Source organism: Perognathus longimembris, chromosome 1, assembly GCF_023159225.1.
Source record: "Perognathus longimembris pacificus isolate PPM17 chromosome 1, ASM2315922v1, whole genome shotgun sequence".
In the NCBI taxonomy this organism is placed as follows: domain Eukaryota; kingdom Metazoa; phylum Chordata; class Mammalia; order Rodentia; family Heteromyidae; genus Perognathus; species Perognathus longimembris.
In genome coordinates, this window is record NC_063161.1 from 89,227,453 (window position 1) to 89,241,049 (window position 13,597).

The following is a 13,597-nucleotide window of genomic DNA, read 5'->3' on the forward strand; positions in this document are numbered from 1 at the left end:
GGTACTGTAGGGCATCTCTACCTTCAAGTAGGAATTTCCATGCTTCCCAGAGATTGATCAGCTGTAGTAATTTTGGTTCCTCAGACCTAACAGATCTTCAGACCTAACAGATCCTCTACAGGAAGATCTGTGTTTGGCCTGACGGAGAGAGCCTAGATAATTGGGATCAGAACTCATCTTCAATGGAAAGACTTCTTGTCTCCTTAGTGGTCCAGATTCCTGTATTCTCTAATTATCAGAAGACCAGACTTATTGCTTAGTTTGTATTAATACTTTTTTGCTTATAGACATATTAGACATTATAGTCATCTATAAAATATCCATCCATCTATTTATTCCTAATAAAATTTTGTATTGCTTGTGGCAACAAAGGATAAGATAAGATATACGAGTTCCCATCTTCCATGGCAGCTGACAGTAGTCAAAGAGGAATAAGCCAAAGATTTCTTTTTTTTCTTATTTATTGTCAAAGTGATGTACAGAGAGGTTACAGTTTCATACATTAGGCTTTGGGTACATTTCTTGTACTGTTTGTTACCTCCTCCCTCATTCTCACCTCCCCATCCCCTTTCCCCTTTCCCCCCATGAGTTGTTCAGTTGGTTTATACCAAATGGTTTTGCAAGTATTGCTTTTGGAGTCGTTTGTCTTTTTATCCTTTGTCTCTCGATTTTAATATTCCCTTTCACTTCCCTAGTTCTAATACCAGTATATACAGTATCCAATGTACTCAGATAAGATACAGTGATAGTGTGAGTACAACCACAGGAAGGGGATACAAGAGGATCATCAACAATAGAAGCTACGGTTTCACATGGCATGTTGAAAGACAACAGTGATATAACAGTCGTTTTCATAAGTGAAATGAACTCCATGTTAAGCCAAAGATTTCTAGATGATGGTTTCTGGGAAATTTTTTTACTTCCCTCATCAAAGAGTATCAACTGTTTTGAACATAGATACATTGTCTGGTGCTACATTAGGATCAGCATATGGCTAATTAAAGTAGTAAATCAAAGGGCAATTGTCTTCTGCATTTGGATTTATTCAGCAATTATTTATTGAACACCTGTGACATATCTGGCTTTTTGTCCAAGACATGAACACAGGGGGCCAATTTCATTATTCCTATATTGCACTATTCAGAACTCTTGTTTATAGTGCAATTATGACTGGCTTAAGCAATAAATGCATTAGGATATAAAATAAAAAGAGAACATGAATTTGTAGGAAATGTTGGATATATAGAGTTCCACTGGGAGACCTTTAACAAGGAGGCCAGGCATCAGGAGGAGGACCATTCCCTTAGTAATGGTCAAGTCCAAATCAGGACAATGCCACTACCACAGTCCCCATTAAAAAATACATCCACATCTATTGCTATGATTGACTTTGGTCCATATTCAAGATCATCATCTTGGGAGCAATTATCAAATTCTCCTGTGTTTTCTCACATGCCTTTACATTGGCAATTTCAGAAAATGAGCAGAAGCAAGATCTGATTCCTCCATCCTGCATCCTCCCACAAACCAGTAATTCTGCTAGAATCCTCATTCAGCCAAAGCCATACCTATAAGGAAGGGCTGAGTACAATCCCCAAAGGAGATTGGAGTAATCCAGGAAGAAGAATCAATGCTAGGTAGCCAAGAGTGTATGATGATGAAAATGAGTTTCCTTATAACACTCCAGTTTTCAAAGTGTAAAACAGTAGATATAACTTGTGTCAGCATGTTAGCCTTTCAAAGTCCATCTGATCTTCATAAAACACATGTAAGCAGAGAAAGTATTATTTCTGAAATAAATTCAAGAATGATTTGATAGAGTATAAGATGTCTAGTTATTATCTAAAGTCACATTTTATTTATTTATTTATTGCCAGGGCTGGGGCTTGAACTCAGGCTCTGGACTTTGTCCCTGAACCATTTTGTGCTCAAGGCTAATGCTCTAACCACCTGAACCACAGTGCCACTTCCACCAAATCTTATTTTAAAAGAAAAAGAAAGATTGACAATTTTGTTTTGTTTTGTTTTGTTTTTTGGCTAGTCCTGGGGCTTGGACTCAGGGCCTGAGCACTGTCCCTGGCTTCTTCTTGCTCAAGGCTAGCACTCTGCCACTTGAGTCACAGCACCACTTCTGGCCATTTTCTGTATATGTGGTGCTGGGGAATCGAACCCAGGGCCTCATGTATACGAGGCAAGCACTCTTGCCACTAGGCCATATCCCCAGCCCAAGATTGACAATTTTGATTGGGGTTGACTGTGTCATATTTATAGGGCAAACAAATCTTCTGGAAACAGTGTTGATATATATATATATATGTATATATATGTATATATATACATATATATATGAACTTATTTCTCAAAAGTGAAGGTTTTCTACAGGGAAGTTAAAGTGGTTATTTTTCCTTGTAGATGTTTCTCTTAAGGTTTTATCTTAAATGCTTACTGAGCTTTGAAATTCTCATTTTTAAAGAAAAAGCCACATAACAGAACTGATCCAAAGTTTAAATGATGCAGAGAAAGAATGGCAAAAGATGACACATATCTTACTACTATCCTACCTCTTGACCTTAGCAACCTATAACTAATTAATCACAGCATTTTTTTTTAAATTTTTGCACAGAATTCAGGCACGGTCTCAGAATCCCTCACACAGCAGAATTGAATGTAGACCCTATCAATCAATTAGAGTTGGCAATTCCATATAAAATTATGGTGGTCAGGGATTTGTTTTATTTGCTTGGCTCTCCCCCTATCCCTTGCCCCCTTCTCAAGAATATTGATATTCTGGGCAGAGCATCCTGCTTCCAGAAAGAAGTGTTTTATGATTATGGCTCAAATCTTGGTAGCTACACAGATTTCAAGCTATTTGGGTAAATTGTAGCCTGTGGTCTCTTGGAATTCAAACTGTGTAAACCATCAAGTAGTGGAGGATGCAGTAGAAAAATATCCTGGAATGTGGGGCTACCTCTTAGGTCATCCAGTATGATCCTGCAAGGGGAAGATGTACTGTGCCTATTCTGGAAAGAAAACAGCATTAGGAGAGAGCTAGCTTTCTTGAATCTGTTTCTGTACTGCTGGAGGTCTGACATTCATGCACAGACAAATTGTGAAACCCCATTTCTCTGCCCAAGCTGTTTAAGCAGGGAAAGCCCTGGAGAATTCAGAAGTCTGATCCTTGAGGCTTCTCTCTAGCATCACTCAGGGTTAGAAAAGAGATTAGTTTCGCCTACTTTCTCTACAAACCCTTCCAACCACAGGACAGAGGCAGAGATCAAATTCATTAAACCAAACCCTAAGCAGAGACTAGAAGTAAAAAGCAAGAATGATGTATACTTTACCTATCAGGCGGGACCACATTTCTGGCGATTATGACTAGGTGGTTGTGAAGTTGCAGGAGAAATTCCAAATCTGAATATAGAAGCCAGTGATTGCTTAAGCCCAAAGGAAATCCCCAGCCCTCTAGTATTTCCTGCATCAATTGTGGTAAGCTGGAGGTTGTGGTATTCAAACTTCCCAAAGCCTCTTTATTTTTTTTTATTTTAGGGTTGCAGCTGAAGAACATGGAGGAGGCAAACCACCCAGCTGGCAGAAACTAAGCTACCAGATTGGCCAATTAAAGAACTCAATATATTGCCAAGAAACTGATTCAACACATAGATGCCAATGAAACCTACCAAAGCCATCATTTATCTTATTATCTTCATTCAGCAGGATATATATATATATATATGTGTGTGTGTGTGTGTGTGTGTGTGTGTGTATATATAGAGAGAGAGAGAGAGAGAGAGAGACTACCTACACACACTACATAAATATATATGTAGAGTGTGCAGAGTGTGTATAGAGTGGTTGGAACTTATTGCCAAGGACAGAGACATACATACAGACAGACAGACACACACATACAAACACACACACACAAACACACACACACACACACACACACACACACACCACTACTTGAAGGAAATTCCAAAGGAAATTGGAGGACTAACATGTAAAGGTCAATAGCATCCATCAATGCTACATAGTATTTGCTATGACATGTAACTTCTCTTTTCTCCATTTTTAAGTGGGGAATTTAGGTGGATGTCATCCTAATTTTCCACTTGCTTTAAATATTTGTGTCAGAAAAGTCATTTGTAATAATGGGTGCCAACAGACATTACCTTCTCATATTATGTGAGTGGCACTGATGCGGGCTGGTTCTATCTCTGTGGTCCTGTTATTGTATTTTATGAAATAGTGGTTATATTGGTTATCTATTTCCACAAAAATTCTGTTAACATGTAACCACAAAATCCAGTAGCTTAAAACAACAACCACTTATTTTGCTCATGAGTTTGTGGCTTGGTTGGGCAGCTCTTGTCTTGGCGAGGCTTGGAGGATCTTGGCTGAGTTTACTCATGAGTCTGTGACTCAACGAGTGGTTTGGCTGGTGACTGGTTGGTCCAGAATAGACTCACCTAGAACAATTGGACTCTGCCTAGAGTATTTCTCATCCTTCAGAGACTAGCCTGGACTTGATCTATGCTGCTAGCAAGGTTTAAAAGGAAAGAATAGAGGTACATAGAGCCCCTTAAATTAGGCTCAGTCCTAGCCTGTGTTTCTTTGTACTATAGAAAGTTACGAAAGTATGGGGGAAATACGCTTATCTCTTTCAAAATTAAGTTACATTAAAATTTCCTTGAGATGAGTGTCTTGTTATGCTTTCCAAACTAACTTTGAATTCATAATCATCCTGTTTTAGCTTTTCTGTTGCTGGGATTATAGGTACCATGATAATAGTGCCCATCTGAGATGCAATCCCTTAAGGAAGTCGCTTCAGAGTCAAACTGTAAAGATCTGGACAGATGGCAAGGTGGAGGACTGGAGATATTTCATAACAAATCAATCATAGAATCTCTTGGAAAAAGATTTAAATAAGAACAGAGTATAGAGTGGCCATGAGATGAGCCATTCTTGAGAGTCATCTTTACGATTGTCACAATACTTTTCTGTTCTTTTGAAATATAACACACTTCCTCCCTTCTAAGAAATACTTATTTTAACCAAAGAATTTACTTGATAGGAAGTAGGAAATTTCCTATAGACTCTACTTTGTAAGTCATGATGATTCTTCAAAGGTGGGCACCTACCGGATCTACTGTAGGTTACCCAGATGTCCTGTGCCTTACTCCCTATCTTGTCTTAGTGTCTGATAAAGACACTCAGAAATGATTCTGTAAGTAGGAGAGATGAGAATCCAGGACTACAGGACTGAAATCAGCCATGAACAAAGCAAGCCTGAAACACTGACCTTAACATCTAGAAAGAAATCTGGGGTCTAGAAAAGAGGATCATAGTCTTGGGCATGAAACCAGTTCTTGGTTCAGCACCATACCCATTCTTCCTGTAAGGTGATTTTGCAAGGCAACTCATTCTTTGCCTCCCATTTTTTTTTCTAAATAATTTGAGCTTGGAGCTGGTCTATTGAAACCTAGGAAGTTTAATATAATTTCATTTTGGAAATGGCTCTCCTACTTTAAAGTACTGTGTTTGCCATTCCCATAATTAGTGATTCTTTCTCTGCATGAAGAAGGCATATAAATTGAAACAAGCCACGCATTGCACACCTCTTTCAAAACTCAGCTTAGTGTTATCCATATTTCAACATCATTTTCCTCTCTTGCAAACTCCATATAATGGGCCCTTCCTCTTTGTGCTCCTAATACACTTTAGACACATTTCTAGGATGCCATTTGTCTATCATGATCTAGTCTCAAAGATCTATCTCTAGCACTCTTTAGTTAAATTGTGACTCCTTTCTTTAGGCTAGACTTTTAAAAAAGTCATATTTACCTTTATATTCATGAAGCATAGTATTGCATTGTCTTTAATAAAAATGCAAGTATTCCAAAGATTAGCCTATTAAAACTATAAGCCATTAATATCTTAGCTTGAATTCGTTAATAAACATTATTTAAGAACATACTCATTCAACCATCTAAATCTTGGCGGCACAGTAGAATCACCTGGGGAGCTTTTTAAACATATTTGATGCTTGAGCTTCACCCTAGACCAATTAAATCAGAATTTCTGGGATTGGGGCCCAGACATCAATATTTTTAATAGATTTCCAAGTGGTTCTAATATGCAGCCAGGATTAAGAAGCACTGCCCTATGTGTGGTTTCTGTCTGCTATAAAGAGCCAGAGCCAAAAGAAAGATTTCATCTATTTGGAAGGAAGGCATTGTAGCAGTAGTGACTTCTGCATTAAATCTTGATGGGTAGGCAGCATTTAAGTAGGGAAACATGAAGGGAGAAATGGAATAGGGAACAATAGAAAACAACAGGTGTACACAGGAAATGGTACCTCCCACTGATCTGCAGTACAGGGGTGCAGAGTAAGGGTGAAATAGCACTGACCCAGTATCTACCCTGTGCTAAGCATTTGACATATATTTGTCATTTAATTTTCACAGTTATATTTTGGGGAAAGAACTATTTCGTGGATGAAAAGAAGGCATAGATAATTTAAACCTTTGCTTAAAATCATAAACTATTATCTGGACCTGGACTTAAGGCCAAGTCAAGTTTGGTCTAGAAGCCAGTATGTGAAGCTCTGCTCTGTAGTTGGAAGGTGGGACACACTTGTTGCTGGCTTCCTGGCCTCTCTCTTCTTCAGATGAAGTTACTAAAGGACTCATAGGCTCAGACTCAGGATCATCTGCTTTCTGGAGTAAATATCAACAGGGTTGGTGTCTGGCAGTAGCCTACATTCCTGTAGGTGTGTTTAGCATGGTTGCTCTCCAGGGTGAACTCTGGTGGCCCAAACCACATGGCTATCTTCCTGCCTCCCACTAAGTTCAAGAACCAGAGGACAGAAGGATACAAACCTACTCTTTGAGCTGCAGTGTTGCTACTTCTTGTCATCCATATTTCCCAAAATCATGTCTCTAAAATATTTGTTTTACATCTGTAATCATTCTTGTTTATTTTACTCCTGATTTTAGAAATGACCACAATGTACGATTCTCAGAGACCACAACTGCCCTCTCCCAAGCAGGCCACAATATCCTAACCACTTCCTATTAGGGCTTATTTTTTTCTACCTCCCAATTGACCTCATGCTGCTAAGCTACATGTCTGAGCCAGCCAACTTAAAGAAGAGGCCAGATTGTGCTCTTCAAGCTAAGCACAAGAGATTTCTTCAATAGAAAAGTGCTAGATCAAAAAGGAGATCAAAAGATTTTTCTAGAAGTAAAAGGTAGGAAATTATAATTCTCTTATTGCAGGTGAAAGAAAAAGCATTTCAAGCTCATGTAGGCAAACAGATGGACAAGTTGGTAAATATCACTAAAACTACAGTCACATTTTCAGGAAAACTTTGGGTCTCAGACAATGCTATCACATACCAGTTTCTCAGTTTTCTCTGTGTGATATTAATGAGTTTCATTCTTGAATGCCATATAGGTACCTTCAGCTGTAAAATTATATCATTGTTAGCATTAATCATCCTTGCCCTCTCAAAAAAGTTCTTTTGCAATATATCTTCCCTAGACTCAGGATTAACACTATGACTACATTAACTTGGATTTATGTCCATCTTTTAACAAAAAAAGTTTCTAGACAAATGGAATTTTGATGCTTGTGATTCCTGCTTACTCTCCTGTTTCTGAAGAAATAATGTCTAAGGAAGTTGATATGCTTTAATAGACTAAGAATGAATCACATGACCCCTTTTGAACCATATGATTTATCCCAAACCATATTATCTGACATTGGAGCTAGACTAGATCTACAAAGAAAGTTTGAGGTAGTTTGTTGATTTTATATACTATTTTAATTTTTAAAATTATCATCAACTAGTTGTATAAATAGGTTTCAATTCAACATATCAGTTGTCACAATACATCGTACTCAATGTCACCACTTCCATTATTCTCTCCCATTTCTCCTAAGACCAATCATCCTTTCAAGTTAACTGGTTCCATTTTTACATATGAACATGGAATATTATGACTGCATTTGTCTACCCTTCCTCTCTCCATTTGTCTGCCTTCCCTCCTTTGATTGTCCCCCTAGCTTCCTGGTATTCGTTTTGTTAAACTGTAAGTTAGTTGTTCAAAGGAGTTTCATCATTGGAATTTTCCCCTGTATATACTATACTTTAGTTAATATGTTAATATGTTTAGTTAATATGTTTGCATATAAGTGCATATGACCCTGTATATGTTTTCATATGTTTTTATAATTTAGATGTACAAAATCCCTTAAATATTGTAAACTAGAATAAAAAGAGAAGGGATGCCAGAGAGGCAAAAACAAGTGGGCAGTACAGAAAACAATTTCAAATGTTCAGACCTGGCTCACATGCAATCTTTATAGTATGTGGTAAAGACAAGGGAATTAACAGGTTTGTCTTCAGCAGTCTAGAGTTCACACATCTGCATCAGTGGAGACTGGCACACAGCCATCTGACAAGTTAGATCAGTTGGAAGCCAATGAATTCTTTCTCATCTCTTCTGCTAAATAAGGTTTAAACTGTGGGGCAGTCCATGCTTTAGGAAACTTAGAGCAACTTCTCCACTTTCATGTTAATGGGTATCATGGCTAATTAAATCCTACTGTTAACCTCAATATGTCATTTCACATAAATATTTTAATTTCATCACTGACCTTTTTGTCCTGTTAACAAGTCATTAAATGAACTATGAGTTCTACTTTTACATATTATTTGGACTATCATCAGATAAATAGAAAGATAGGACACTCTGTCCAGAGTTAAAGAAGCATCTTATTCTGTACAGAAGGCTGACTTATGGGCAAGGCTATTCATAGGACATGGCTATTTTTCCTTAAATATTGCTAAGTAGAGTGAAAAGTATTATTATTACCATAGACATCTGTAATAAAAACAACCAAGTGTTTGATCACTATACTTGATAAAAATTACCATAACATATTAATATAACAAACTTACACTGACAGATACAATATGATCATATACAAATTATAGAATTTTATGCTATCTCTTCATAGAATAAACCTGATATGATGTAAGTGTAAAGCCAATGGCAAAACGTTCTATTAAAAAAAGACTATCATGAAATTGTACAAATGGAATCCATATTCTAAGTTTTCACAGCAATTGGTTAGGAAAGAGAAGGACAAATATCTAGTTCAAATGGAAGGATATAACACCAGTAACATTCAGCGATGGCAGAAGCTGGCAAGTGCACTAAACTACGTTTTGGAGTTTCCTTGTCTGCCATCTCTGTTCAGTTGACCCTGTCTGTGGTCCCATTTTTTTTTTTGGAGTTTTATGTTTTATTTGATGAGCTTTAAGGTAAAAGTCATATAAACCAGTCACTTTTCTAAATATTAAAATAAATACACAATGCTCTGTGTCTACAGACAAAAGCTATAGGGTATTTAAATATGGTCTTTAGATTGGCTGTCTTCAAACCTGCAATCATTATTGGTTATCTGATTTGAAGAAGTTAGTGAACTTCCTTTAGCATCCCTGTAATGTTTATAGGAGAAAGCAATAGTATCTACCTCCTTGGAGGTTTCTCATGTTGTAAATATTCTGTAAGTGATAATTATAGTCATCATCATCATCATTAACAACACTACCAGCAGCAATAATGTATACATTTAGAAAAAAATACTATATTTTTCAGGGGAAATTTGAAAGTTATCATGGTACAAACTAATGAATTAATGATATATGTTACATATAAATACTGCAACAAGAAAGTGTTACCAGAAGAGATTTTTAAACAAAGATATAATAAGATTTTTCTTTGTGTGGGTGTGGGTGCTAGTACTGAGGCTTGAACTTAGGAGCTTGCACTGCCTCTTAGATATTTTGTTAACACTCTGGCTTTTAGATGGTCACACAGACATTTCTGCCCAGGCTGACTTTGAACCTTGATCCTCAGATCTTAGCTTTCTGAGTAGCTAAGATTATAAGCATGAGCCACCAATGCCTAGCTCTGATTCTTTTTATTTTAAGAGCCATTAGTTTTTACTCTTAATTTAATAGAAAGTGCAGGATGTCTTGGAACATTTTATTTAAGCCAAGCAAGCACAGCATGGGTATTCTTGCACATACGGAGAAATAAACATGTTTATGTAATGCTCTGGGGTTTCAGAAGTACCTTTAGCCATATTTCTCTTCATTAGCATTAGCCTGAAGCTCTTCGCAAATGCCCTTTGTTAACATGTGTGTTAATGTATAGAATTCTCTTCCTGCACTTCTGCACACTCCTTGTTCTATTTCTTACCTGCATGTTCCTCCACATCCACATTCTATTCTTCTTTAGCTCTGCTCTGTGCCAGGCTTTGTTTGGGATCTATAATCATGATTCATCAGGAATGCGAGGCTGGGTTACCCATTCCTTAGTTTCTCCTTGGTGTGTGACGCTGTTCATATAGGCTTCTTGTATCCCTCAGGTGGTTTTATCCCATGGAGCAGTCCAACTTGGGTTTCATTGATAGCTCCATCTTTATAGGTTTATGCGCATGTATGACAATTACTCCATGTTTTCTAGCCCAATTCTTGCCTTATTTCCCTTTTGATTTTCAAAACCTTGCTTACACCTTGTTCCATGGTCATTCTTTGACAAAGCTCATTGGTTCTCACTAGCAAGAGTTGTCTTAATAGACATGCTTTAAGTACATTTCCACAACTAGTGAAAATATAATACTACCGAAATCCAAGTGATAGAGAAATTCACTCATGATTTTGTGACTCCACAAACTGAACACATTTAGATTTCTTGTTTTTTTGTTTTGTTTTGTTTTGTTTTTGGCCAGTCCTGGGCCTTGGACTCAGGGCCTGAGCACTGTCCCTGGCTTCTTTTTGCTCAAGGCTAGCACTCTGCCACTTGAGCCACAGCGCCACTTCTGGCCGTTTTCTGTATATGTGGTGCTGGGGAATTGAACCCAGGGCCTCATGTATACGAGGCAGGCACTCTTGCCACTAGGCCATATTCCCAGCCCCGAGATTTCTTATCATCTACTTATTGGAAAGATGTATTTTCTTTTGCTTTTGTTTCACATATTATATCTTGAATTTTCTCTAGATGCTTACAGTTTCAATGTAGTCCTTTAAATTTTTTTTTCCATTAAGAGCATACTGGGTACCTTTGACATTTTTCCTCTGAAGTATCATGGAGGTTGTGAATTATTTTTATTTAGGGATGGTTATGAAATTTTATTCTAGGACCAAATATGTTACTTTGGAAACAGGTTCAAAGGATTCATTATTGGACTCATCTCATAATTGGAAACAAATTCACACATATCAAACTCCTTAATTAGCACATGCCAAACTTTCTCTCGCTTTCATTGTTGGAAGTCATTTCATTGATATTAAGTTTTTTTATACTCCTGCAAGCTCATCTCCTTGTAACCTTTCTACCTGATCTCATATGACTTTATATTTTATTGAAAAATTCTACCACAGTAAATTCATTACAGTAAATTGGGGAAGAAGATTCTTAAAACAGACCAAGGGAGTTCATATGTGAGTGAGGAGAAAACAAAAGAAAGAAAACTATGTTTTCAGAGAGGAAAGATTTTTGTCATTTTTCTCCAGAGAATAGACGTAATGATATGGTTGACTTGTGCTGGGTTGACTTAAAAATTATTTATCAGTATCTTTATTGAAGACCTTGTCTCTGTGCAAAATTCTAAACTGGGAGCAGGTTATATGGTGGTACAGATCCCAAACGGATTCCCACACAGTATTCTATTATGTAAAAATGTTCCTGGGCCAGCGCTTGTCCATAGCTCATGCTTCTAATCCTAGTTGCTCTGGAAGCTGCTGAATGCAAAGAAGGTTTGAATCCTGCCCTTGAAGAAAAGTTTGATAGGTGGAGTTTATGCCAACAAACCAAATACCAGAAAAATAAAGCTGGGTTGGCTGGGCATGGTGGCTCACGCCTGCAATCCTAGCTACTCAGGAGACTGATATCTTAGGATCTCAGCTTGACTCTTGGAAGTCAGCCCAGGCAGGGAAATTATTGAGACTCTTATCTCCAATTAAACATAAAAAGAAAGGAAGAAAATAAAGTAGAATTGGATCTGTGTTTCAAGTGGTAGAGTGCTAGCTTTGAGCAAAAAAGCTCAGGGAAAGCACCCAGGTTTTGGTCAAGCAGTAGGTTTGGCACAAAAAATAATAGCATGGCTGGAAGAGTGGTTCAAGTGGTAGAGCTCTGTGGTACATTATTGCTGTTCTCACATAGTAGCAAAAGGATGAAAGGGGAAGGATGAAAGGTATGAAATAGACTCATTCAACTCCATTCATAAGGTAAATAATCCCATTAAAGAGAATGGAGCTCTTATAACCTATTAATTTATGAAATTGTCACCTATTAATACAATTACATTGACAATTAAATTTTAACATATGAAGTTTAGGTGGGCATATACATTTAAACCATAGCAGTAACCTTTGATATATTCTAAATTTTTTTTTCAATTGCTTCATTTTACAGACTCATATCTATTAAATATTTATCTCCTTATGGCAATTTAGTATTTTTCCACACACATTCCCCCCCCCCAATGGTGCTTGAGATTGAAAGCAGGGCCTTCCATGTTGCGAGGCAAGTGCTTTGCCAGGGGGTTATAGTCTAAAACCGTTTTGTGAGGCAGGGTCTTATTCTGTAGTTCTGGTGGCCTTGAACTCCCAATTCTATTGCTTTTGTCGCCTGAGTGCTGGGATTCTTACTGATTTTTTTAGGCAATGGGAATGTGATTAAGCTGTACTACTGAAAAACAGAGACTCAAAGTATACTGGCTTGATATAAAAATCTGATGTTTCTCTGAGTTGAGAGATTAATCAGGTCTTATCTTACTTGCAGATTCACAAGTGAGCTTATCCATTTATCATGGAAGCAAGAAAAAGATAGGAAACTCTGGAATTAGAAACAAATGACTTCCTTACTCATTCCAAAGTAAATAACAGCTGGGCTCCAGTAGCTCATGTTTATAATATTAGCTACGTGGAAGGCTGAGAGCTGAGGATCATAATTCAAGGCTAGCCTGGACAAGCTAAATGGCATAACTCAATAGTTTACTAATCAAAGCTGAATAATTAGCTGAGTTGAGATTTCGAGCTTTCCATTCCACCATACTTTGCCCTGGACCAAATTCAGAAAGCTCAGAACCATTTTGTATTTCTAGTTATCATCCCCAAGGATGAGTTTTTATTTTTTCTCTTGGAATTTGAATCATTATTATTTGGATTTCATAAATCACTGAAGATCTACACATATTGTTCATTTAAACTTGCTGAGACTGGTTTGGGAAGGGAGGGAGCTAGAGAATGATAGAAGGCTTGACTCTGATCACCATGCACTGTAATATACAAATAGAAATATTAAAATGAAGCCTTCTTCTATAACTAACTGGTATTGATAAGAACTATTTATTGAACTCTAATATGATGGACAGTATTCTATTTGCTGGGGGCTCGTGGGGTGAGGAAGTGGGTAAAAGGTCAGTTCCTTATTCTTATAAAAACACTAAGGTGAGATTCCCATGATATTTGTAATATTATAGAGGGCTGGTAATATGGCCTAGTGGCTTGCATTGT